Source organism: Crocodylus siamensis, chromosome 13, assembly GCF_052110815.1.
Source record: "Crocodylus siamensis isolate JL-2025a chromosome 13, ASM5211081v1, whole genome shotgun sequence".
NCBI lineage: Eukaryota > Metazoa > Chordata > Crocodylia > Crocodylidae > Crocodylus > Crocodylus siamensis.
Genome location: NC_143407.1, coordinates 1965201 through 1991627, shown reverse-complemented (window position 1 = coordinate 1991627; position 26427 = coordinate 1965201). Strand labels below are relative to the sequence as shown.

At 45.4% G+C, this 26427-nt stretch overlaps 1 protein-coding gene across 8 annotated transcripts in view; it reads left to right on the top strand.

Moving 5' to 3' along the window:
- The first annotated feature begins 5073 nt into the window (after positions 1–5073).
- The window catches only part of RAP1A (RAP1A, member of RAS oncogene family), a 63528-nt gene continuing 42174 nt past the window's right edge, over positions 5074–26427 (top strand). For 2 of the 8 annotated variants that reach the window (XM_090026048.1, XM_090026044.1), the window contains exons 1-2: positions 6771–7133; positions 7217–7291. The gene's annotated coding sequence lies outside the window, so the exon portion shown is untranslated. Of the gene's footprint in view, positions 5142–6770; positions 7134–7216; positions 7292–21304; positions 21452–26427 lie in introns of those variants that run through there. The other 6 variants (XM_090026043.1, XM_090026046.1, XM_090026049.1 and 3 more) reach the window with 6 other exon arrangements.

Sequence of the window (26427 nt, the reverse complement as noted above, 5' to 3'; positions counted from 1 at the left end):
GTTTTTGCTGACATGACCTTTCCTCTCCAGTTCTGTGATTCTATCAGCCAGGAATCCAGGCTCATTATGAGATTGCAAAGTGTTTCTGGATTTCATTAAATCGGCAAATGGGTATTAGATAGATATTTACATCAGCTGCACTTGCAATAATTTATCCAGTTGGGCAATTGTTATTTTGAAGAAGGAAAAAAAAAACAGTCCTCAGGGCTTACAATTCATTTTCCGCTGTCTGCATCACCATCGATATGACCTCAGACCTGAGCTGCCTTTTCAGGGACGTGGTTCAAGTTCTGGGAAGGTGCACAAGATGAATGTTTTGTAGGCAGTCTTACACTGCTGGCACATGCCAAAACACACCGGGGCAGAGGCACTGCTGGTGAAACCTTGCTGATGTGCAGTCACACCAGGGATGGATCTGGAAATGTGTTTGTACAGCAGCTCAAATCTCTTGTAAAAATCCGATTTGAGACAGTTCGCATTGTAATTTTTAAAATGAGGATGGGTTGGTTAGCACCTCACAAGCGGTGTGGAGGGCTGTGGGCCATGGTTATGCGGTGCAGAAGTCCTGATTCTCATTGCTAGCATCTCATGTTGCTGTTTAAATGGTATGAAGTATGAGTAAAGCACTGCTGTTTGGGCATGTCAGCATTTTGCTCCCATGTTGCACAAGTGTCAGTGATGGTACAAGAAGCACACCTGCAGCAGGTCAGGCCCAAAGCCTTCTGCACCTCGGTGCTGGCCTGAATCCAGGCTGAGGCAGCTCTGCTCAGCTTGGCAGCAGTCCTCCCGTGCTTAGCAGTGAGTGCAAAATGACTATCTTCTTTTTCATTTAGAAAATGCACTCAAAAAACACTGCGAGCACATAGGATATTTAACACTCTGAAGTGACTGGCCCCAATCCTTTGCTCCCATGACTTTCAGCTGGCCCCGATCTGACACCCACTGGCAGCTCCTGCAGATTTCAAAAAACACTGGCTCTAAATCTCTCTCTTTTTTTTTTTCAGTTTTGTCATTTCAACCCAGCTTCAAACTCAGCCAGATCTGATTTTACAGACCTCCAAAGTCTGAGTCAGCAGTACAGCTGGTCAGCTGCAGAAACCGGGAATGCTCAACCTTCCCAGCCGGAGAAGTTAAACAGGTCCTTTTGCTGAATCAGGCCCCGAGTGCTCGGACCCTTATTATTTTGAAATTTAGAACATGATCCTGAGCAGCCGGTATGAAGCAGATGCGGGCACGGGACTCGCCGGACTCCATAAAGAAAGAACCAGTAATGCTGATTTGATACGAGGCAAAGTTCATCACCCGTTTAGATTCAAAGGGACTCCTGGAGTGCACATCACTCCTGAGCCAGGCCCGGGTAGCACAAAGCTGAGGTACCCTGCCAAGTCTACTGAAGAAATAAAGAAGACTGAAAGGGTGAATATCGCTACAGCAGCCAAAACCACAGCTCCCACCGCTCTTTGCCTGAGTAAGGCTTTCAGGATTCGGCCCCATATTTTGAATGTGAAGCAGCTGGCAATTTGCTGTGAAAAGAGCACTGCCGAAGCTTACACAGTAATATTTACAAACTTAGAAGCAACTTCCCCAACCTGTAATCAGAAGTGTGCTGAAAGACATCAGACACCAGGAAATACACCAAGTTCTTCCACACTAAGCACCCTTAGGCAAAAGCCAGATGAGAGGGGAATTTTAAACAGGGCTCTCAAGGCTAGCGAGTCTGAGCTCTGTCAGACCACAGGGTAAGCGAATTTGGAGAGGCCTCTCCTGAGAACAGCCTGCCTTCTAGCCAGACAAAATAAGGAACAGTGAGCAAGACCGATTCATCTGATCTCGTCTGCCACGGTGCTACAGAGGAAGGGAGTTATCTTGCAAGTAGCCAGCGCTCAAACCATCAAGAACGGAGATTTGCAGATCCGTCTCAACACACGTGGATTGTGCCTGGAAGCAAGACTCTTCTGTACTGTAGGTCTCCCCAGCACAGAGAGAGAGGGCAGCATCAGCAGTGGTTAGAGCTGAGGGTGAGAGTCAGGAGTCCTGGGTTCTCTTCTTCTCCCTCCCTATTACTTGTGTGCGACTTGGGGTAAGCCCTTTAACCTCTTCTTGACTCAGTTCCCTCCTCGGTAAAATGAGGCTGGTAATATGTGCCCATCGTTATCAGAGAGAAATGCAAAACTCTAGACCTCTTGGTTCAGAGACGATACCAGAGCACTTGGAGAGCTTCAGATGAAAGGCAAGGCAACATGAGTACAAAGTCTGATCATGTTATACTCAGGCCTCATGCAAATCTCCTGTGATTCACAGGCGGTGAATCTCCTTGCGTGAGACAGGAGCAGAATAGGCAAAAGAGGTGTGTTGTGAGGAACCAGGTGTCATCTGGTCCTACCCTCTTAGGGCTGCTGCAGGGGAATCAGCATCACCTCTCACAGCAGCTTGAGAGTCCTACGCCTACCCTGACCCTGGATCTCTCTAGAGAGAGCGGCTGCAGTCCTTGTTGTTCCCTCTGACAGCTGGTTCTGTAATCAGAAGAAGCTGTGCTTGCAAAGAGATGAAATATCTCTCTGCATTTTATGTAACGCTTGTTGAGAGCTAAACATTCACATTTGCGTTTGTCATGGAGCTGAGCTTTTAATGAGCAAAACTCCAACCTGTGTGTATACTACACGGATGAATCACAAACTGCCAAAACTGGGGGAAGGAATCTGTGAGGCCCAAGAACACTGGGGTGTCTTTGTGGACCTCCGTGAGCTCTGGATCCGTTGTCTGGTGTTAGACAGTTACGGATGGAGAGGGGCAGAGAAAAGGAACCCCACAGGCGACAAGTCGGAAGTAACCTGTCCAGAAGATAAGATTTTAATCAATCCAGCAATTAGCTGTTGACTGCTAGTTGGAACAAAGAGGGATTAGGAATTCAGTGGAGGAAAGTCTGAGGTTTCAATAGAGTGAGTGTAACATTTGCCTTTCCATTCCACCAGTCCGAATGAACAAGCACACCGTGCAAGTCAATTTGTCAAGAGGGAAAGGCGTATTCCCTATGCACATACATCGCGTCAGGCCTAATGGAAGAAATGCTAAATACTTCCTTATGACCTGGTTATGTTACACTGCCTTACCACGCCGATCTCTTCATTTGCTTCTATGAAAATGCTTCAGATGAGTTTGCACCATGACATGCATGCTTTGGGAGGATGGCCTTCAGATATGTCTGTCCCAAAAGCTGCCTGCACAGATAACTTAAATGTAATGAAGCAACCCCGCCCACACTGTGTTTATACATCCTGCATTCTGAAGTCGTGTTTCACGTCCTTCCTAATGCCCGTGTACAGATGTTACGTAACTGGGACTCCATCAGGAGCTCTAGGTCTTTAGAGCGAGTGCATTTCAGAAGTAATGCCCATGCCCTTTCTGTCAGGGGGAAAGACCAAATGACAGAGAAGAGGAGCGAAAGGATGCGGCCAGCCTTGAGCGCCTAGGTGCTCATCAGCCTAGAGTAGGTGCTGCCTTAGTCTGGGGACATAACCCAGAGGCAGCTTTTAACTGGGTGCACGAAGGGCACAGAACATAGGAAAAGGGGTTTTCATGAAATACTTAAACATGGTTGTTGCCTTCATCCTTTTCAGGGAGCCAAACCTGAGCTCGAGGGACAACCTTTAGGGTGAGAGGAGACAGCAGACCCTAGAGAACTGAGAAGTCTTTTCCCAAGCTCTGAAACTGCCTCATGCTAACAAAGAAAGCCATTTATCATCTCTCCTTCAAAGTCTTATTCTCCTACCCTTTCAAGTCCTTGCAGTGTCTGTTTCCATGATCAAACAATTTTAAGATCGTGTACAACTTCAGTCATATTCTTCATCAGCGGCAGCCTATTTTTTTTTAAATGCCTGCCTTCATTTCCTAATAGAGTCTTGCTTGCAAACACAGCTGACATTCAGACAATGCAGAAAAGCACAGGTACATTTTGCACCTGGAGCGCAGCCACGGCTAAGGGGTGCAGGTTACTTCTTGGGCACGTCGTGAACGCTCGAGGGCCGAAAGGATCACTAGGTGCTGCGTGGTCGACGCGCCCGGCCACAGGGCCCTCGCTTTCTTCACAGTCTGGCCCTGGCTATGGTAATATCTCCTTTGCTGCCCTGGCTGTCATCACACAGCTCCTCAGCCCTTTAGCGGGCCTGCCTGTCGGGAAACATTGGTCCCAATTCACCTCTTTATTATTCTGCGTTGTGTTTACAGCGCTGGGGTCTCAGGGCCAACCGAGCGGAGGGTTTAAGTGCATCCGGCGGGAGCCTGTAGCAACAAAGTCAAAGACACGTCCTCTCCCCCAAAAAGCTTCTAGTCCAAATCGCCACGAACGACTAAAGAGGAGGGTGAGCACGTTTGAGCAGAACGATCCCTACGATGGCAGCAAATGCCATGGTGGGTTATTCGAGCCCTGCTGCACGGGGGGATCACGGGTTTCCCGTGGTGGAAGCTGGGCCAGTGGCGGGCGCCTGTTGTCCCTGCGAGGAGGCCTGAGGGGACGGAGGCCCGCTCGACGGAGCACTGCCGCCCGCTGCAAGGAGCGGCTCGGCCAGGGCGTCACGGCGGTAGGAGGACGAGCGTGGCCCCCTTGACCAAACCCGGGGGCCCGCAGCCACTCGCGCCGTGCGCGGAGCGGCCCGGGAGCAGGGAGCGCGTCGGCGTGGGCCCTCTCGAGCTGCATCCCACGGCCCCGGCGGAGGACTAACGCGTGGAGTTTCTTTTTTTAACGGTTGTGTTCCAGGGCCTGAGGCCCGCACCACCCGCTCCTCGCAGTCCTCGGCCTGGCCGGCAAGGAGGCCTCGTCCCGGAGCCCTCGTCTGAGCCCCCGACCAGCGCCCCCGGCCTCCTGGCTCGTGCGCAGTACCCCCGTGGCGGGAGGCCTGCTCGGCTTCCCGCGGGGGCATCGGCCTGCGGCGCGGCGCGTCAGGCGGGCAAGGCCCCGGCCCCGCAAAGGCGGCGGGTGGGCCGGGTGGCGTTGCCCAGGCGCGGAGGGGTTGGCAGGCCCGGCGGGGGCGGGGGAAGCGCGGGCGCGGGAGGCGGCAGAGGGCGCAGGCCCGGCCCGCCCCCGGCTCCTCCCCGGCCGGGCGGCGGGCGGCGCGGCGCGCAGGAGCCGAGCGGGCGGCGCGGAGGTGAGCGGCCGGGCCTGGCGGGGGCTCCGGCTCCGGCTCCCCCTGCCCCCGGGCGCCCGACCCACCCGGGACCGGTGGGGCTCGCCCGCGGTGCCGCGTGTCCAGCGGGGCTGGAGGGCAGGGGCCCGGTCTTCCCGCTGGGCCGCCCCGCGGCTTTCCCTCGCTAAATGCTTTATTTCCTACCCCCCACCCCCCTCTTTTATTTGATTTTTATTTGATTTATTTTTATTGGGGGGGGGCATGGGGAGCGCTTCCCATGTTGGAAGGGGCCGTGGCGTTTCCTGGGACAAGAGCTGTCCCCGTCCCGAGCGTGGCCGGGGCACCCGCGGGCCAAGGGGCCACCCGCGCCCGTGTTCGAAGGGCTGCTTTGGTGCGGGTGGTTTCTAGCAGTTTGTAAGGACCTCGTCTTGTAGACCGTTTTGGCCCTAAACCCTCTGCCAGACCTTCGCACGGCTACTCGTTTTTGGTGCTAAAACTTTTATAGGACCCTCGCGCGGCTTCTGCAGCGTGGACCATTTTGGTGCTAAAACTTCAGTTGGACCCAGGCCGTGTTATACACCGGGACGTGGGAACCTTTTTTTGGTAGAGGGTTGAGCGTGCCATCATGGTCGCGGTCTTTCCATTCGTGGGTCGCGTAGCCAAGAAGGAAATATGCTGTAACGCAATGGATATAAGCCTCCAGAACGGATAACGCTTTGTGTGCCCTCCCTTGCTGCAAAGCTGATTCCCGTTGATGTGTTTCGTGATGAACGTAGTGGGCGTTTTGTGTTTAGGAAGCTGAACCGCAGCGTTTAAGAAGGATGCAAACTTTGCTGTTTTATACAGGTTTAAAGCTCAGTGGTGTTTTGGTGTTTAAATGTTTCTTTGCAATGTTTGTAAAGGAGGCATGGCAGTCTCGTGGTAGTGCAGCTCCGCATTGAAAGGGGCTAGCTGCAAAAGTCAAGTGGACTTGTCTAGCTCCCTCGTCTAAGTCGTGTGCTGGAACGAACTGGAAATGGTATAAATTAGGACCAAATACTACAGCACTAAATAATATAAATCTTTTTTTTGGTATCAGTAATCTCCATTAATGTGGGAAGGAGGCTTGTAGAAATATAGTAGTTTACATGCTAAAAAGCAGGCCCGGCTCCAGACTGCTGGAATAGCTTGACTTCTTGCTTGGGCTTTTATTAGTTTGTTTGTTTTTTCTCATTGTTTTAACCAAAACCATAGTTTACAGTTTTGGCTTTATGCCTAGTTGTTCAAAGTCCCAAAATGTGACATGAAATGTTCTGGGTCCTTTAGCAGTTTTGAATAATCGAGCTCATTATGTTCGCTGAGGAAGGTCATGGTTGCGAGTTGCTCTGTCCATGAGCTATCTGTAACGCTGCTAGTTTAAAAATGTTCTCCTTTATTAACTTCTCAAGTCAGTGGTGGCAAGCTCCTCAGATGGGTAACCCTTATCTTTGGTTTAGGATCTCCTGAGATTGCTAGACAACAAGGGCTGAAGTCACCGAGAAATGTGAACTTGTGTACGACAGCAGCGCTATTAAATGGCACAGACTTTTGAATAGTGCGTTTGAGTGAGAATACTTGGAAACTAGCTTTCGCAGCGTCTGTAACTTTTTTAATTGTCTAGCTATCATGTGGTTTACTGTCTCTGAACTATGAAATCCTTTCTGATTATTCTGACATCACTGTCATGTTGCTATAGTGACTTTGTTATACTGGGAATGCTATGTTCGCATCCTGTTTTTGTGGAAAAGATCAGTGTTATAAATAAAAAAAATATTTAAGAGTCCATTCATAGCCATGACGGGTAGTTGTGTCATTAAAATGATGGCGTTTCTGCCTTCAGAGTGACAATGTGTTTTAACAAAACTTTTTTTGTACTGAGATTTAGGTTAGGGAATTGTCATTTCAAATTCCTCCCAGTTTGTTCCTTCATCCTCTTTACTGTGTTTGATAAGAGTTGTGAAAAGCTAGCTGTAGAAACTAAGAAAGAAAAAAAGGGTATGTAACTTGAGGTGGGGTTAGTACAGGAAGTACTGTGCTTTCACACGCTGGTTCTAAAAATAATCTATTTTCATACACAGTATTTTCATCAAAGAGTGACGCATCAGGACAAGAGGGATCTTGGTGTCCCATCAGGCTAGCATCGTCCACGAAAAGTGAGTTTTATCTATGTTTTAAAAAGACATTTGCCATATAATATGCAAATGGAGGATAGCAGAAGCTAAAAGCTTGTCGTTGGACGTATATGTTTGGTTTTTTTTTTTAAATTGGATAGTTTAGTAAGTTTGTGTTGGTATTTGGAGACTAGAGGTTATAATGGGTTTGAAGGCTCAAATTAAACCAAACACGCAACATGCTTGTTTCTTGGCTCCAGAGCGAGTAGCTTTGGTGAGACTTGAGATGGGAGTACCTGCCAAGAGGGGTGTGACATAGTAGAGCGATGTATTTCCAGTGACATCTTAACGTTTTCATTTTGAGACCGGTGTTTACACAATCTGTCAAATATAGTTTAAATTTGATACCACAATCTGCAAATAGACAGGGTCATGTAGAATGCTTTGTGGTGTGCTTCATGCATTTTCACTTAGTCTGAGAGCACTGATGGCATAACTAAAAGATGGAAGCTACTTCCAGTGTAGTAGATGAGCATGTTGTATGCCTAAATATTAAGTTGAATCAGTCTTCACGGATTACCAAGCCGAAAAATTAGCTTGCACGAATGGACCCCAGTAGTATTCTTGTCCTGTGCTCTGTCACAACACGGTATATTCAGTGTCACGTCGGATTTGTTGGATGTGTCATCTGGAGGGTAAATTCATTCAGGGCAATTTTAGAGAGACTTTAAAACTGGTCTATACATAGACTTCTGCTCTGTTCCAGACAAGCTCTCTCTCCTTATAGACAACATTAAGCAACCAACCACTAATTTAGTTATTTTTGAAAAGGATCCTAGTATTTTGGTTTTGAGGAATGTCAAGTTGCCTCCCTTTTTTGGTGACACAGGAGGTGAATCTTTTGCACACACTTCAGGCTTGACTCTTTACTGTCATGTTTGGAGAAGGGTTTGCAGAGCCGGCTGCGTAGGATCCAGGATTCTTCCCTGATTCTGGGCTGCTTGGAGCTGTGCTGGTCGGTTCACAGGGTTCAAGAGATGCATTCATACTCCCTTTACCTATGTGCCGTCAGCTTTATGGTTCTGAAGCAGCCGAGTGACTAGGTCGTGGTATTTCAAGGTTGCTACTCAAGGCATAAAGTGCTCTGAGTAATGTGGTCATTAGTCTTATTGAGGTGTGGAAAGCTTAGTGCAGGCTGTTGCTCTAAGTAGTGAGCAGAATTTACCAAGTTTTAAGTACATATTCCAGGGAAGTGTGTAGCTTACTTTCAGCCCTGAGGCTGTTTACTTAGGAGAACCCTGTACTTAAATTGTCTTAGCTAGCCTAGCATACTTCAGGGCATGGACTGAAGAAACAGGCTGCTGTGAAAGGGTTGGTGGGGAGGGGTAATGCATTCACGGTAACTGCTTTCTCTGTCTGCTTTTGACCCACAGTCATTTTTTTTTCTCTTGTTTCATTCAGGGGTGAATTACTGTGTTTTAGTTGCAGTTTGGGTTAGGAACAGAAAGATGAGAGAGTTGCATTGGATCAGTCTTTGTGTGGGTTCCTGATGGTAACTTGTGTCCTTTACAAACTGCATTTAGTATGTTCACACCCTCAGTTTGGTCCTAAATAAATAAATGCCTTCCCATGTGCACCCACTTGCCTTTGTAAGGGGATTTTTTTTTCCTCTCTGGAGTATTAGTTCTTTGATGTTCTTTTATGTTATGCTGAGATTGCGTATTGACCTTTTTGTGTTTCATTTATGTTTTTAGTCTTATTAAACTTGTTACTTTCTGTTGAAGAGGACCTATCTAGTAGCATAAGTGTATGTAAGGGTTCAGCTGGTTTTGCCCGTGCTCTTGACCTGCAGTTGTTACCATAGATGCTTCCTTCCGTGGTGTTGCTTTGTGTGACTGCAAGATGGGAATCATTCCTTAGTTTTGATTGCAGTTCACTAAATCCAGAAGAAGCTCATGGTTCTTCTTTTGATGAAGCTAATTGAAATGTTTCTCAGTAATTAACATGAGGATAGGAAATTAAGTATAGCTATAGTGGCCCCTTCTCCTTGGAAGTGTGCTTAGTAAGCAACATAGTTCTTAACAGTCAACTTTTTTATTCACCAACTTTATTTAGACTTCTGAGCTTAGACACTTGACCCTCTGGCTCCAGTAAGGGTGTCAAAAACTGGAAAGGAATTTCAGCTTGTCAATACAGTCTGCTTATATTCAGGCACTAAATCTGCCACCCATACATTGGAGGTGTCCCTGTATGGGTGGCAATCAAACCTTGGGAATATTTCATTAATTTGCTGAACTACAACATCAGCTCTGCAATGGAAATTGAGTTCCTAAATGCCAACACTTTAAATGAGGTTCTCTTTGAAGTATTTTCTTATACAATTAGTTCAGGGAATAGCTCTTCATCATGATGTTACAGCATGGAATGGAAATACAGCTTCATAAGGTTTTGACTGTTATTGGATATAATTGAAAATGTAATATGCTTTCTGCTGCTAACATGAACAAAAACCAAGTTCACTGTATTTCAGAAAGTGAAAACCTGTTAAGTAGAGCATAAAACATTGTGGAAGATGCCTTTATTTCAATCTTACACATACTAGTGATAAATCCCTGTGATTTTAACTAGATCAGACCAATAGGAGGGATATAACTGTGTGCGCAAAATGTTTTCTAGTGTGGTTGATTTCTTAAAGCTGTACCATTACAAATAGTCTACTAATCTCTTCTCCTCCATGCTTGGAAGCTAGGAACAGGAGTTTTTTGACAAGTCACAGACCAGCACGTTTGTGCTCCCATCTTGCTGAATTCTTACTTCTGAGCTGTTGGATGTAAGATCTGTCATGCAGGATTTGACTGGTGGGGTAGCTAGTCCAATATGCTATCTTTAACAGTGACGCATATTAACTGCAAAAAACCCAAAACAACCCTTCCCTCCAACATGGAGAATTGTGAAATCACCTATCTTGGACGGGGTCAGGTGTGATATTATTTTCTCTTCAAATTTACTTTAATCCTAGCTAACATAACTATGGATATTACTATTCTTTTAATATAGATTCAGACGTGTTTAGTCCAGCAGACAAATCAAATGAAATAATTTCATTACCCATCTGCCAGAATGTCCAGCATACCTCCGTCCCAAATTCAAGTTGAAATAATGCATTTCATATTTGGATCTCCCCTTGTGGTTGCACCAGTTTTAATTTTCTTCCAACACTATCCCTTGACACACAAGCAAGTTACTATAGAAACGGGTACTTATTTGGATATGTGAGATTGCTAAATTTGACCGTCTGATCATTTTAATTGGGGAAAGTGCAACAGACTCAAGTTCATTTTGCTCTTGCGATGACCTCTGGTCTTGCAGAACTAGATAGGAGTTCTCATGGTTTCATCTTCTGACCAGCTGTGGTCCTGAACTGGTCTCCCCAAAGATCCTCTCCTGCTCTTCATTGTAGAACTGCTGTTTCTCTTCAACACCTCTTTGGAATACAGTATACTATGTTCACACACACACCAGTTAAAAATCTCATTTCTTTAACTGCCTGACATGATGCCAGTTGTACTTTTTTGGTAGTGCTTGTACTGTATCAAGCTTCGGTTATCTGCATATCCCTTAACTAGATAACCTGCTTACGCACCTAGCATCTTGCAGCCCCTGTGTTTACTCTGTCATGCAGTTCTGCACTGTTTAATTGCATGCGTGTTTGTACCAACAGTGGTGAAGCAAAGGCTGCTTGCCCCACAGCTGCTATTAGAAGTCTTGAAAAGGACCCAAGTGAGTCAGTGTTAACTCTGCTATCCATCCCCATGGGCTAGGCGGCTGGGTGCCGCTATGAACTGACTAGTAGCAGCCTTGAAACGGATGGGAGCTACTTGCTTTCAGGGCTGCTAATACCACAGCACTGACGGGACTCTACATCCCTGCATAGTCTCTCCTCAGTCCTGAAGCCATGCACTTAAATGGAATACGCTGGACTTCCATAGAAGTTCCTATATGACCTTAGAGAGGCAATGGTCCAGACAGCTAATATCTCATGTTTTAGATCCCGAGATTAGAGAGATGGAACACGCGCCCCCCCCACCCCCCCCCCCAAAAAAAAAAAAAGTGTCCTGTATAGGGTTGTGTTGATTGAGATTGCATGGCTAGGGATGAGTGTGGGCCCATTGCTCCCTTCTTGAGCAGTGGTGTGGAAAGCAGGCATGTATCATAAGACCTGTGTTGATTCCTTGAATGTGGTGAGTTTTTTTCCCTTTCTAATTAGGTTTTCACAGTTCATCCTTTGCAGAGGGGATGGCTTTTGTCTATTCTATAAAAGCTGCTTTCTAAACTTTTTTTCCCCTAGCAACATAGAATAAACATGTCTCTTGAGTCTTACAAAAGCCATGTAGAGGCTGTTAATGCAGTTAGTGTATTGAGTGTCATGTTTACTGGCCCAAACAGTATTTGTTCTTATAATACACGACTTTAGGGATAAAACCAGGTTATAGACTATAAATCGTGTTGTCTCCATTCTGCTTCTCAGAGAATCTCCAGCATTTGAAACAACTACGAGATTAAATAGCACTAATCTAAGCTGTAAGACTCCAGCTGAATATGTTCCAAGTTGATTTGGTAGTGCTTTTCCTAATAAATGTCCAAGCAGGCCATGGCAGAGGATCATCAACGGTCAAATGAAACATGTTACAGAGTAATGGTTCAGAGTGGTATAGGGGTGTGGAGGGGGAGGTATTGCAGACCGCTTATTTTTGGGGTGCAATGCCTGGTATGTGCTAAAAATGATCTTTCAAACTAAGCATAATGTGTTAGGCAAAGCAGATATAAGACAAGTTCACCCTGCAGTAATGAAAGCAAAGGAAATAGAGTGTGTTTAAGTCATTAACATGATTATTAGTTAATTGCCAAAGTAGCCTTTAAGCATGCAGATATTTAAAAAAATGCTGTTAAAAGGTGCTTGACATCCTGCTTTTCCTCTATCCCACTCCTGTCACACAAGGATTAATTTTCATAGATGCGTATGTTTTAGGTGTCTGACTTAAGCCATAACGAGAGCCCAGTTTGACAGAAAATGCTGCAACAGGGGTTTTCAAAGGCAGTGCAGGTTGGGCGCCCAAACTCATTAATTATTTTGGAAACTTGGGCTGTAGGTGTTTACATTTATATTGTTTTCATAAAGTAGGAAATACATTTAGTGTGCTCAGAGGTTGTCATGCCAGTCACAGGATGTTAACAACTGGCGACTGACTCCATCTGTCTACGGGGACGCTGTGATTTGGGATTGGCACCGACAGGGGTAGAAGGCCAGGCTTTTCTCATAGGCAGATGAATATCTCCAGGACTTTGAGGTTGCCTTTTACTATCCACTGGATGACATAACTCTTTCCTTACTGTTTGCTTCTGAAATCGCTTTAGTTTCACTTGGAAAACAGTTCCTGTGTATGCAGAAAGACCATATGATGTTTGGTGCGGTAGGACTCGAGCATCTTCTGTCTATACATTTCTCCTGGCTAACGTGTCCCTGCTGTACTGATGCAGCGAGCGGGAGAGAGCTAGAGCATCAGCAGCTAGTCTCAGGCTGAGTTTGGCTGACTGACAGGACTGCGGTCTCATGCTGTGGCTGTTCAGGAGGCAGAGCGAGGGCTCTTTGCTTTCATTGTACCCAGAAAGCTCCTGACCCATGGGCTTATTCTGGGTAGCGGAAGGTCAGAGAAGTCTTACTGTCTGCAATCAGTGGCAGCTTCCTCCAAGGACTCGTGTACTTCGCAGATACGATCAGCAGGAACATCTTGAGCCGTCAGCTTCTGCCGAGACAAATGCGCGGTTGTCGCTGTGTGCTTTCCTATCGGTAGAGAAGGGGGAGACTCAAAGCTACCACCTGTGTGTTGGGGTCGTGTGTGTGCTGGTGGATTTCAAACCTTAAGGAGAGATAATGGGCCCATTATTAAAGAACTGTCAGTGCTTCCCTGTGGCACTGATCATCTTGCTAATTATTGCTGGTTCTCCAAGCTCGCTTTTTTGGGTGAAGTTGTGTAAATGGTGGTGGAACGGAGAATGTGACTGCCCCAGTACCGGTGCCTGGTGTCTTGTGGAGAAGCAATTTATTTCAGTGTTCCAGGTACTCGCACCAGTTCATTGCCAGGTGCAGAGTGAAACCGGAGCTTTTATCTTTGAAGCTTCAAATAGGCAGAACTTGGTTCCTTGGAGATTATCTCTCCCCTCATAATACACGAGTTACAAGCTGCTGAGTTTACCATGACTAGGCTGGGGGCATGTTCACAGTCCTGCATTGGTCTGGCAGACCAAGAATTTGCTGATCATTGAGTCTCATTGTGACACTCCTCTGTTTCCCAGGCCCTTCCCATGTAGGGTGAGGGGTGAAGTGGTGGCTGGGGGTGAGGAATGGGGAGAACAGACTGGATTAATCCTTTTGTTGCCTTGTCTCTTAGATTTAGCCCCTGTTATGGGAATGTCAGAGAAGTACACGTTTTTATTGCCTTCAAGTCAAGATGGGGAAACCTGTTTTACCTCTTGGTTGTGATGCCTGTGCTCGTGGGTTCTCCCTTACCCAGTTCTGTCCCTGTCGTGTGTTCTGCTCTCCTACCAGTCTGCCCATTAATTATTTTTGAGCTGCTCCGTAAGGGAATTAGGATATTGCTTAGGCTTTCAGATTCATCCTGATAGGCTCCATTAACAGAAAAAAGCACCTTCCGAGTGGCCCCTGAAGTTCTTGGCAGTGTCCCTGGAATGCAACTAACCTGTGAGCAGAATGCGGCAGGCATTTTGCACAGGAAAACATGGTGTTACCATTTTTTGCAATAAAAAGAATCCGTTTTTTTAAATAGGAACTGAAGTGACAATGCAGTTGTGCCAAATATAATCTCCAGCCTCCCCCCCGCAAATGCTCATATTTCAGTATATTTAAGCAGCCCCAAGTTGCATTGCAGATTGAGCTTGCCTTCTAAACTGTGTCACCACTCGTACTGCAAGTCACCCTGCAGGTGTTCTTGCCAGATGCTGAGAGCACAACATGTGTCTCACCAGTTTCTGTCCAGAGGCAAGAGGTCTGAGGTTAACAAGAACCTGCTCTCAAGGACACAGATGTTCTTTTTTTTTTTTTTTTTTTCAAAGTTTCTCACAATCCAGGTCCTGATGAAGTGTCCCGTAACTGTTATGGCAAATGGTACGTTTTTAGAAAAATACACTTGAAGGCGGGGGGGAGGTTGTTCTGCTTCCCTTTTCTTAAGGCCTTTGCAGCAAGGGAAAAACAGTCTACAGGACAAGCAGCGAGTGACAAGGACAGGATGCTGTCAAATGCACAGCATGAATTGAAGAGTTTGGGGAAAGGCATATACCTCTACCTCTTTTCACTTAAAATACTTTTAGGACTTGTTTCTAAAAGAGAGCAGTACATCCCTGCCTCCAAGTTTTCTTCCCAGTTGGCATCATCCATATAACGTGACAGGGTAATTTAATTATTTGTTGGGTCTGTCTTTTCCTAAGCATCTTATACTGTACCTATCACCATGTTAAATGAATGCCATGGCCAGGTTTAAAATATTGACTCTTCCTATAGGATAAAGACAAGGCTATATGTACACACAGCAGCCAATTTGGACTTCTTTTCTTTTTCTTTTTTTCTTTTTTTTTTTTTTTTTAACTCCCCTACTTTTAACCACATCTTAACTTTAAGGCCAAATTGTGTTCTCTCTCATACCAGTATAAATGTGCTGAAGTCAGTAGTTTGACCCCAGACTTGAGGAGTCCCATGCAGATAAAAGGAACCTCTTGTCTTGTGGATCGTGGTCCTTTCGCATCTGTGGCATTTAAAATATAATAATAATAATAAATGCACTGTTAGTTCCAGTGTAGTAACAGACTTGTTTAATTATTATTCAGGTGCACATAATTTGCAGCCTTTAATAAGTGAAAGTGAAGCTCTGCTAAATCAGTTTAGCAACTGAATGTGCAAACTGTTTAGCATAATAAAGTGAGACCTTCAGTGGTGCTTTCTCTTAGGCAGACTGTAATCTTGATGTGTGCCTGCCTTTAGTGTGTTTTGAGGTTTTAACTCTGGATGTGTGAAGTACTTCGAGGCTCTTGGATTTAAGGTGGCCGGAAAGAGTCCAAGTGTCGGTGTGAGGCCTTCGTGGCTTTTCCTAGACTATGCTGAGACACCGGCCATGTATGTGTGCTACCTGCCAGAGCAATAGTAGATTGTCTCACTTTCAGTGCTTTGATAAGGGGTCACCGCAAGGAGAGAGGAGAGGTTTCTGAGCCTGCATTTCTCATGTTGTTCAATCCTATGTTACTCACAAGCCAGGTGAGTAGGGGCTAAACTAGACTGGAGAACTGTAAGCTGTCTAGGTGCGCGTGCATTGTGCGTATCACCTTAGTATGTGAGCACATGGCCAACAGGTTATATTTTGAGGCCTGGTCCTCTTAACAAGCAGCATTTATTTGCCTTTCAAATCCTTAGCTGTTACCTTGCTGTTAAATCCCTGTCATTGGCATACAGTTTTTAAATGTGGAGTTTAAAAAAGCTGCTACTGCCTGGTACGTTTCCTGAGCCATCCTAGGGCAAGTTATGGTTAAACTGTAAACCACTTGCCACCTTCTGTCTGAGAACTTTGTAACTTGGCTGTGTCAACATTGCCAGCAGAAGCTAATAACTTAGAGATATGATCCCCGCCTAACAAAGACCTTCTTGTTACCTGCATTTCACACTGCTGAAGGCAGATGGATCAGTGACGGATGGGATATGACCAAAGCAGATTATTTTTAATTAAATTGGCCAAGTGGGATTGCTGAAAGTGTACAAAGTTGCGGTATTTAACATACCCATGTAGGGAACGGTATGTGTGCTTGTACAGTAGGTAATAGTCATTGTTATGTCAGATGTTGTTGGAAAACACTGCCTTTTGGAAATTCATTATAACCAGTAGCAGTTACTGTATTACTCAATAAGCCACATTACATAACTGTTATAGTAAACAAAAAGAAAAGGCTCATTTTTGAATGGCTGAAACCAAAGATTAGAGGCTTGCAGGAATGTTTGGGGTTTTGCTGAAATATTTGCATCCAAAGATGTTCCCCATCTCATGTCTTCTAATACTGAAAACATGTTACGCTCATCGTGTTTAAATTACAACATTGGATGTTTCATAATAGCTATAGACTGCTTTTCAGAGGTCTGGAGAACCCACAGTTCCCACTGCCTGCAATCGGAGTTGTGGGCACTTGGTGCATTTGTAGAAGCTGAAGAGGGTGTTTCCTTGTTTCATAGAGAAGCAGAGCTGGAAGGGACCTCCAGAAGTCATCTGGTCCAACCCCCTGCCTGAGGCAGGATCATCCCTATCCAAACCATCCCATACAAACTATAACCATCCCATATAAACCATGCTTTGTATGTAGAATTTTCTTCTCAATCCTCAGTGCATTTGAAGTAAGGCTAACTAGGAAAAAACCCCCTCAAACTTCTCATTTTAGACAGCTGACGTCCAGAGGAGCATCCATTTACCTGCCACTTAGCACACAGTAAATCAGTCCAGTGGGTAAGATTATTTCAAGTTAAGCACAATTCAAGCTTGCTTGGTTTCTTTTTGAGTGAGCGGTACCTTGCAAGTGCAGTTCAGGATGATTACCACGAGACTTGGCACATTAATGACCCATGTTGAATACTCACATTGATTACGAAGCCTGAAAATTAATTATTCGTGGGACTATCTGTTGATGCCTATAACATAAATTAAGACAAGTGCTACTTTTGTATGCTTTGAGTTGGAGCTTTGTTTGGACGCTCATTGTCATTGAAAATAAAACTGAAACAATGTGGGTTGGATGAAAAGCTGTGACTTGCAGGTGTTAGCTGTTGCAGACTGCACGGTCGGTTCATGCAAATACACATCAGACTTTTAACCCACCTGGTGATATCTGTGCTCATGTTATAGTTGATAAGCAGTAAAATGATCTGCAGTCATAAAGCATGGGTATTCTTTTGAGTACCCTGTATTGGCTTATTGATCACAAGAGTACAAGTCAAATGTTAACACAGATCGCTTTTGGGGACTTGGTTAAAAGACTTCCCGAAGCCTGTTTTCATACTAGTAGGTACTACCTGGGCGAGATGTAGCTGTTGGTAATGCACAGCTCTTTTATCCTGTAGGCTGTATTTTGTAGCCTGTTTTGGTTACGTATAGTCTTTTGTTCAGAAGGTTGACCATTTAGTAGAATGAAGCACTACTCAATTTATATAACTCAACTAGTTTCAGTGTTTGTTTGTCGCAGAGCTGAAGATTACTCTGAATCAGGGTTCTGGGCCCTTCTTCAGTGCAAGTAAATAATGCAAATACACCCTAGCTGGGGAAACGTTGTTTTGTTGTGATGGATGACATCATGTTTTGCGCCAGGCCAGTTAAAATGGGAACTGCAACTGTATGGAGAGGGACTGAAAGATCCCATATATGTAGCTTTTAAAATTGTTGATTTAAATGATGCACAATGTCTCAAGTGCTATTTGCATCGCTGTTCATTGGAAAGACGATTGAATGGAAGTTACAATTTTCAGAATTGGCAGAAAGGGGAAGAGGTGTCCTAATAACAGTGCAAATTAAGGACATTGTCGATAGTGACAAAACACTTTAAGCATCTCTGTATTCGAAGGTGTGGAGGGGAGGACAAAACTTGCTTGTTCAGTGTCTGCCTTAGACGTGCATTTTGAGCAGTGAAGTTTTGGGGAATGTTGCGGGAATCTTATGTATGGAGACTGGAAAGAATTTCTTTTGCTTTAACTTTCCTTTAAGTTGCTGCTTGTGTCCTTATTGGAGAGGTGTTTTGGCTGTTGATGATGATGTTGATGATCCAAGGCTGTGGATGGGCATGGGAGCATGGAACTGGTGCCATTGCTGCTTAGGTGATCCATTGCTTAGTATACGGTTGATGATGCTTTCTTCCTCTCCTGTAGTTCAACGTCTTACCTCTTCTGAAACCAGAAGTCCAACTGCCCATATGACTTTTTTTTCCAAACAGCTGTATAATGGTTTGCTATTTTTGCTGAAATGAGGCTTGATCTCTGGAAGCTGCAGTGACTCATGCAAAACCGGGTACAACTATAGGAAATCTTTTTGCTGAGGGTGGGTGCCAGATGCATGTCTCTCAGAAGTTTTAGGGAGGCAGCCAAAGTTGTTTTCTCAGTTGAAGCCAGTCAGCTTCAGAAAGATTTAAACCTTTTCAGAGCCTTTAGCAAGGGGTCTAAAGTTGATAGGGAAGAAGCCAGGGATGGGGGAGGCCTCCTGAGCTTCATGTTGCAGGAACTTGTGCCCAAGAAGGGCTGAATGCAATTTCCAGCACGGAGCTGTTGAAGATCCGACAGCTCCCTCAGTGTTGTGGGAATTGCCACAGGGTGAAGGAGCTTCATGTCATGCGGGTGGTCTTTGAACCAGCTCTGGGCCCCCAAGGCTGGTGCGAGGGATTGCTGCAGAGGGATGAAGTGCTCTTGTTCAGCTCTGCAGCTCTGGCAAGGACCAAGCCCTTTGCTAGGAAAATACAGTCAGAAGCTGTCCTGCAGTCCCGGTTTGGGCAAGGTTCATTTTGAAGTCATCAGGAGCCTTCCCTAAGCTTGTAGCACTTGGCAAGAGACCAGGGCTTGGATAAAAGACACAGATGCCAGCAAGTAGGGCCTTGCAGTGCCTATCTTCCAGGCTCCTGGTCTTCAGAGTGGAATCCTAACCCAGAGCTACATCTGTCGACTTTCTGCTCCCAGCATGATGCACTGGGAAAACCAGTTACAGAAAATGGGGCTCCTCCTACAGTGAGGGGACAGGACACATTAAACCCAGAGAGATGTCACAGCTCCAGCAGAAGTCCAGGTGCTGCCACCCAAAATAGTGACCAGCCTGGATGGCAAGGCTTGAGGCCTGCCTCAGCCCGTCCTGTGTTTGGATTTGGTCTCTGGTTTCATGTAGCAGTGGTGTGAGGTGGGATGGTCTGATGGGTGGAACAATTTGGGGTCCATCGCTGTCACAGTTGCTGTGTGGTGTTGAGGCTAGTCTCTTCCCTTCCGTTCCTGTTCCTTCTCTGCATATTTGCTATTTCAAACCCTGTTTAAAAAGGCTGCAGAAATGCTCGGTCCTGTCGCCGTCGAGCGTGGAACCCCCCGATCTAGCCTCTTCTACCAACACTGTTAATTCAGGGGTTAAATTCATCTTGTTGCTTTGCTTTGTAGTAATGGTAGTTTTGCCAAAAGGAGTTGCCTGCATTTTCTGGGGGAGCTTGGATGCTTTTACTGAAGTTGATGGGCACGTGACATGTGGCTGAACCTAGCCTAAACAAGGTGTGGCAAATAAAGCCCAGCCCTTGTAAGAATGTGACCACATGCTGCGCGCAGAACAGAAACTTGAATTCAGCTTTGAAATCCAGGCTACTGTGTGGAGATGTGCAAAGTTTAGATTACAAGCAAAAATAAACTTGGTTTCCTCCTTGTCCTCATTCGTGCATATCACACAGTTGCTACCACACAGTTGGCAGGGTTGGCAAGAGAGGCCCAGGCTCGGAATAGCCCGATTTGCCTTAGCAGAGCTGTGCGAGGGCGCTTACTTGCTGTCTGGCTGCTCCTCACACTTAAGAGCCTGCTTAGGGTGCATCTGGGTTTGACCTGAAACTTCCTTTATTCTTGCTACTGTGCAAAAAGCAAACGTGTGCTTTAAAAAGAGGCTTGAGAAGTACAAAACGCTGCCTCCAAGAAATACTTGCAACAGAAGTTTGGTGCTGCTGCTTTAGTCTCAGGAGGAAAATCAAGCCTTTTATCCTCCTGCAGGTACAGCTCTTTTTTGGTGTTTTCAACCACCTGTTCAGCACAACTGTATATACATTTTTAGTGTTTCTCGGTATCGGAATGTGGTTTGCATTTAAGGCTTGGGGACCAGAGTTAAATGACAAACATCCTTAGTGAAGGTTTAAGTCAGCATCGGAGGCATTCTTGCTTGTCATAAAACACCGCTGTCTTCTTCTGTGGAGTAGTTAATTCACTGCAAGTTCAACTCCTGTGAAGTCTCCAACTTGTCCTCTCTATCCAGTGGAAGAACTTGGAGATGGGCATCTGTGATCAGGGGTCTGTCATTCTGATGAGTACTCATTGCAGAAGACATTGATGTAAGCTGGTAATTACCACGTTGTCAATCAGTGACCATATGGTAAGTGAGGGTTTTCTGCAGTGATTGTTGAAGACACTTAATTAGTCCTTGTTGTGTATGCAAGGTGGTTGCTTATGTTTGGCTGTTGTGTGCTAAACTTGTAAGCACTTTTTAAGGCAGTGAGAACTCTAGGTTGACACATGCAAACATGACCTTTAAAGCAAGCAACGTTGTGCAGTCAAACGTGTATATATACAACTTGATGATTGAAACCTCAGCTATTTGAGGAATCTTAATATTTTCTGGAATTTAGTATATTGGCTAGCAGACTTACTATATGGAAGGGTGGGACTTTTTTTTTCTCCTGCTAATATAAGGCTCATTTTAAAGACTTAATATTTGTTTTGCAAGGTATGGATGTTAAATTCCTTTCCATAAACAATTGATATCTGTGATTTAAAAATCTGCTTAGGGAGTGTGTTCTCCTAGTGTGCCAGCTGAACTGGTTCTCAACTGCTTTACAGCACTCTGGTTCCAAAACACACCCCAGGTATAAGTCAGCTTGGTACTTTGCTCTTTTAGGGGTTGGGGTAGTAAAAAAAGAGCCCTGTTCGGTTCTGTAGAGATACCAGGGGACCACTGTACAGGAATGCCCCCTTCCCTCCTTCCAGCACCCCTTTACAAAGGAAGAAATGGTGCCGGCCCATTTAAATGTAGGTGCCACAGCCTCCCCTACCCTCCGGAGTGTCCAGGGCGCACCTCTGCGCGGTGGTTTCCTGTTGCTGCTTGCGTTTCTTTTTCTACCCTTTTTCTGTTGTCTCGTGCACTTAGTACCTCCGCCTCCATAACACCTGAGTGGCTCACAGTTTGTAATGCATTTATTTTTGCAGCACTTCTGTGCAAGTATGGAAGAGCTCTTTTCCCATGGTGCAGCTGGGATCTAAGATGCAGGGAGACTAAGGGATCTTTGCACTTAAAAGGAACCGTCAACAGGGATATGCCAACAGAACTTGACAGGCGAACCCTTCAGATTTTGGTTTCTGGTCGGCAAAGTTTGAATTCTCTGAACTGGGTAAGCTATTCATTGCTGGTACAATGGCATCTACATTTGGGACTTGGCATAGCCCTGAGTTATTTTCCATAGTCCTTCAATAAGACAAGTACTTCTTGTGATTCAGTATTTACAAGAAGTTTTATACTTTTAAAAAATATCCTCACATACGTTTCATTGCCTCAGACGGTTCAGGTCATATTGAGGTAAACATTTGTCATGGCAGTTTCAAGTTTAATCTGGAAATCGTTTATAAATCTTACCAACAACAGATAACGAGAGACAGGGAAGGGCTTGCATGCAGCGGAGTTTGGTGTGCAGAGACTCTGCAGCAAAACCATCTAGTGACGAATTATAAATGTTGGAGTGTCTTAATTGACCACGGCTTCAGTCGCTAAACAGGTTGTGTATTGGAGAAGGAACGTGGCATTTTGCAGTGGGAGCACCCAGAGGACATCCAAACTGAATGAGCATAGTTAACTCATACTTGTGACTGAAGCTGTCACCTAGTTTCTGTCTATTAACCAGCTGATTGAAGTTTGAGCATCCCACAGATGTTCTGTGTTAATAAAGTTACAACAGTACCTGCCTTGTTTCCTGCCAGCTTGCCTGGCCAGCCGTTTCGTAGCCTCCTGATGGGGAGCTGAGAGCTGGGGAGCCCCAGGCTCTGGGGTTTCCAGCGCACCATGCAGGCTGCCCTGGAGCCAGTGCTCCTAGGTCTGTCATGGAGAACTAGGCCATGGTTTGTTTCCTTTCCAATTTGTGATGGACTTACCTGTGTGCCCCCAGCTGTCAATTAATTGGAACATGTCCAGTGATGGTGGGTCTCTAGTGTAATTCAAGTTCACGGAGATGAGAGCTCACTTTGCTGCTAAGTGTGTGAAAGACAGCTGGTCTCAGTGAAATCTAGGTGAATGCATCAGCAGGGTTTTCCATCTGAAACCCACAAAGTTCTCTTCTCTCCAAAAGGACATTGTTTTATTCCTGACAGTGAAGACATGCATTTAAATGCATGGCTCTGCTGAGATCGCCCAAGCTGGTTCTTGAACAGTGTTGCAGCCTGAATGGACAGGGGGAAAAAAAGAGGTTATCAAGAAGTGCAGAATGGTGTCAATGTTAGTTTCTAAAGTTTCCAGCCTCCCAGCAGCTTCTAGGAACATCCTGAAAACCTCAGGGGTGGAGGGAAAGGAAAAGACAAGGGGCAGAATAGAGGGAAAGGCTGAGATTTAAAAAAAAAAAGGGGGGGGCGGGAATTGGATGGCAGCCGTGGGTTCAAGCAAGGGGGAGCTTTCTAACCAGGGAGAAGACTGCTCTGAAGAAACTTTTCTCTAACTGGCTTCTGATTTGTTCTGACTAAGATTCCCTGGTGGAATTAAGAGGAGAATTAAATATATTCATTGGATAACACGCCTCATAAAGCTTTTCCTGTTCGATAGCTACCCAAAACATTTCATTTCAATTTGGGGGATGGTGGATGTTTTGTATTATCATTTAAAGTATTAAGAATTATTTTCCCTTCTTCCTGGTTTGCACAACCTCCCCCACTTACCCCATCCAAACCCCTGTATAAATCTTATATGGGGTGAACTGAAGTACTATATGGAGTTGTGTGTGTCCTTAAGCACCATGCTATCTTTGGAAGGGGCAAAGCTGGGACTTCACCAAAGTCTGCTCGCCGTTACTTTTTCCTTAAACAGAATCATACAAAAGTAGGCCTGGAAGCTGAGCTCTGGAGGTCACATCTAGTCCAGCCCCCTGCTCCAGGTGGGACCAGCCCCAACTACATCATCCCAGCCGAGGCTTTGTCGAGCTGGGGCTTAAAACCCCCCAGGGATGGAGATCTTACCACCTCTCTGGGTAACCTGTTCCAGTGCTACGATCCTGTTCCAGAATCATAATTTTGAAGCCCAGCTGAGGTTGCTAAATAGTAGTCCATCCACCTTCTGTCATTTATTCACTTCCTTTCCTTTTTTGTGTCCTTGTGACAAGGTATTTAGCAAAATGCGCAGATTCGTTGGAATCTGACAGGGCTGCGCTCTGAGCACTTCTGCAGTGACCTATTTATTCCCTGCAAGCGCATAATACGCTGCATCGACTTGCAATTACTCACATAACAAATTATCTGCCTCGCATTGAAGGTGAGGTATGCTCCGTTCCCATGAAGCAACTTCAGCTCTGTTCCAAATCGCATTGTTTGTCAAATACCTTGCAGCGTTCACATGACTTCCTAAAGAAGAAACATGAATGTGATTGACTCCCATCATGGCGCTGCCAATGCCAGGGATGCAGATACAGAACCGGTTGTTAACGTTTGCACTTTTTAATCTTTACTGGTTTGCTGGGGGAGGCGAACGAGAGAGCTCTTCCTCACCACAAAGAGGAGGAAATGTGTCACAAACATTCCCGGGGGGGAGGGGGAGATCCTGTGTTGAAAACCTAGTGGTTTTCAGCAAAGAGCAGAGAAATGCCCAGGCCCAGCCATGTCCAGGAGTACCCTTAGACCCACATATGCCTGATTTAGATGAAGTGTCTGCTCAGGTCCTCATGGCCAGGTTTACATAGCCCTTCCTGTGGAAGGAGCTTTCTGGCTTTGTAACTCTAATTGATAAAAGTCCAACTCAGACACACGCAACTTCGGCTCCTTCCCTTCTGTCTGTGGTTGCACTAATTGGTATTAACTGTGCAGCAGTGCTGCAGTCCATTTGGAGAAGAGCCTACCAGTTACAGCCCCTGACGTAGTGTTATTCGAGGATATAGTGTGTGTTGGTCTGAGCTCTGGCTTCCCTTCCACTGTCTTTCTGTCTGCTTGGCAGGCGACCCTAGCAACTTTCTGCAAAGGCAGGCCAGTGGGACAAAGCATCAGTCCAGCCATCAGAGCACGGCAAGCTTTGCATGCCCAGCGTGTCCGTTCCCTGGCTTAAGTACTGGTCGGGAAACTATTTAAAATGGACCATACGGAAAGAGGCGGTCACTTCTTAGAGATGCTTACTTTACTGCTTTTCAGACACGAAAGGTTTATTTAAGAGAAGTGTGAGACTGTGTGTACTGGGGGGGGACAAATCAGTGTTTATGTACTTTTTTCAAAGATTAATCAACTGTCCTGCTTATAAATGAATGCCTGACTTAGCTCTGCGCTGTAATGCGTTCAGTATGAGGCCCCAGTTCAGTCCGGCATGCGAGTAGTCCAAAGGAAACCCAACGGGGATGATCACCAAATACTAAAGAACTTCTGTGAATTGGGGCCTAAGCTACAGACGACTCTGACACAGGCACTGGACGTTGGGGACCGCAGATCCCAGGAGAGATGGGCTTCTTTTGGAAAGTGTTTCATAGGGGACACCTGTGCTTTAAGGAAGGTTATGTACAGACCTCGAAGGAAGGGAATTTGAAGGTCGGGATCTTGCAGGGTTTGGTTGGACAAAGTGCACGCCATACCAAAGCCCTGATTAAAGCGCCTGCAACGTACATTCAGTTCAGAGCTTTACTGGGTTTTGCTTTATTTTCATTTTTAATATGAAATACTTATCTAAGGACTTTAAATGAAGCATAAAAGCAATCTTAAAGAGGCAGTAGGGCTTTGGGGGCTTGTCGGTGTTTTTATTGAGTAGAAATGTGTGGCGTCCATGAAATATAATATGTGTAGTACTTGAAAATATAGAGTAAATGATCTATTTAAGGATTTATCGATCTGCTGTGATTACTTTACATGAGAAGCAGTGCAACTAGAGTGTTGCTGTTTTTTCTCAGTCTATACAATCAATCTTGCGTCACTTTTTTTTTTTTTTTTAATCCAATGTCTGTCGCAGGTAAATTCCACACTTTACACTATTTCCTTTAAGGAATGAATAGCTGTTATTGAACTGCGTCTTAGCAGCGCAGAAGTCCAGGATCCAGTTCCATAACCCCCATCTTATTTTCAGGACATTATAATTTGCCTGTCAGGATTGACTTCCAGTTTGAAGTAAAAGGTATATTTATAAAGTCTGCCTATATAAAGTCTTTGTGTTTGCCTGGAAGGAAATTGTTGTATAAGCATCCGTGTGCAAGCCTAATGGTGAAGTGACTAAAAGTACAAATACACTAATTTAGTCTCTTGAATTCTTGGAACTAAAATGATTTCTTGTTCTTAAAGGAAATCATGTAAGTAGTGGCCTACATTGAATCTGAGACAGAGAGGGGAGGGGAGAAATGCAAACCTGGCAAATCAAAAGGGAACTTGAAGGTCGAGATACTGCTATCTCCAGCTGAACAAAGAGGGTGAGGTAGTCAAGAGGGCAAATAATAATTGCAGTGTTGTGGTGATTAGTTTTACATGTAGCTAATTGCAGCGTTGTTACGTTATAATTTTATTTTCGGCAGAAATCAAAATGGGTTTATCTAGGCATTGGATGCTGCAATATTATAACCACTCGGATGTGTGGAAACTTGTTAAATCTTACTTGCGTTTCAGTGTGAAAGTAACCCAGAAGGGCCACTTTGATTTAGTTTTAATCTTTTTTTATAGTGTTTCTCCCTTCGCCAAGGGTGGAGGAGGTAATACATATGACTTGGGAATGAAGACACTGAGCTCAGCAACTGGCTTGCTGCGCGTCGAGAGCAGTGGCTCGCACACTTCTGTTCCCAGAACCGGGTCCTCACCGAGCATGCATCTTATGGGCCCCTCCTTTCCCATTTGTGCTCTCGCAGCCATTTCCCTTCCCACTCTCAGTCCCATAACATTCAGTTCCTCTGTTTCTGATGAGGAGAATCAGTATCAGGGAAATAATATGACTTTGGCTGCTTAGCGCGGCCAAGACCCTGGAACGCCGAGACCCTGAAAACCTGGGAGACGACGTTAGGGAATGGAAATATGGCAAGGTGCGGCTTTGATTCAGGAGTAGATTTTAACACAGCCATCTGAGCACTGGTCTGTGGCCGCCGATGCTCAGCAGCCGGTGATGATGGTCCATGGGTTGCAGTTAGGACCTGAAGAGCTTGGGGCAGAGCTGAGGGTAGCA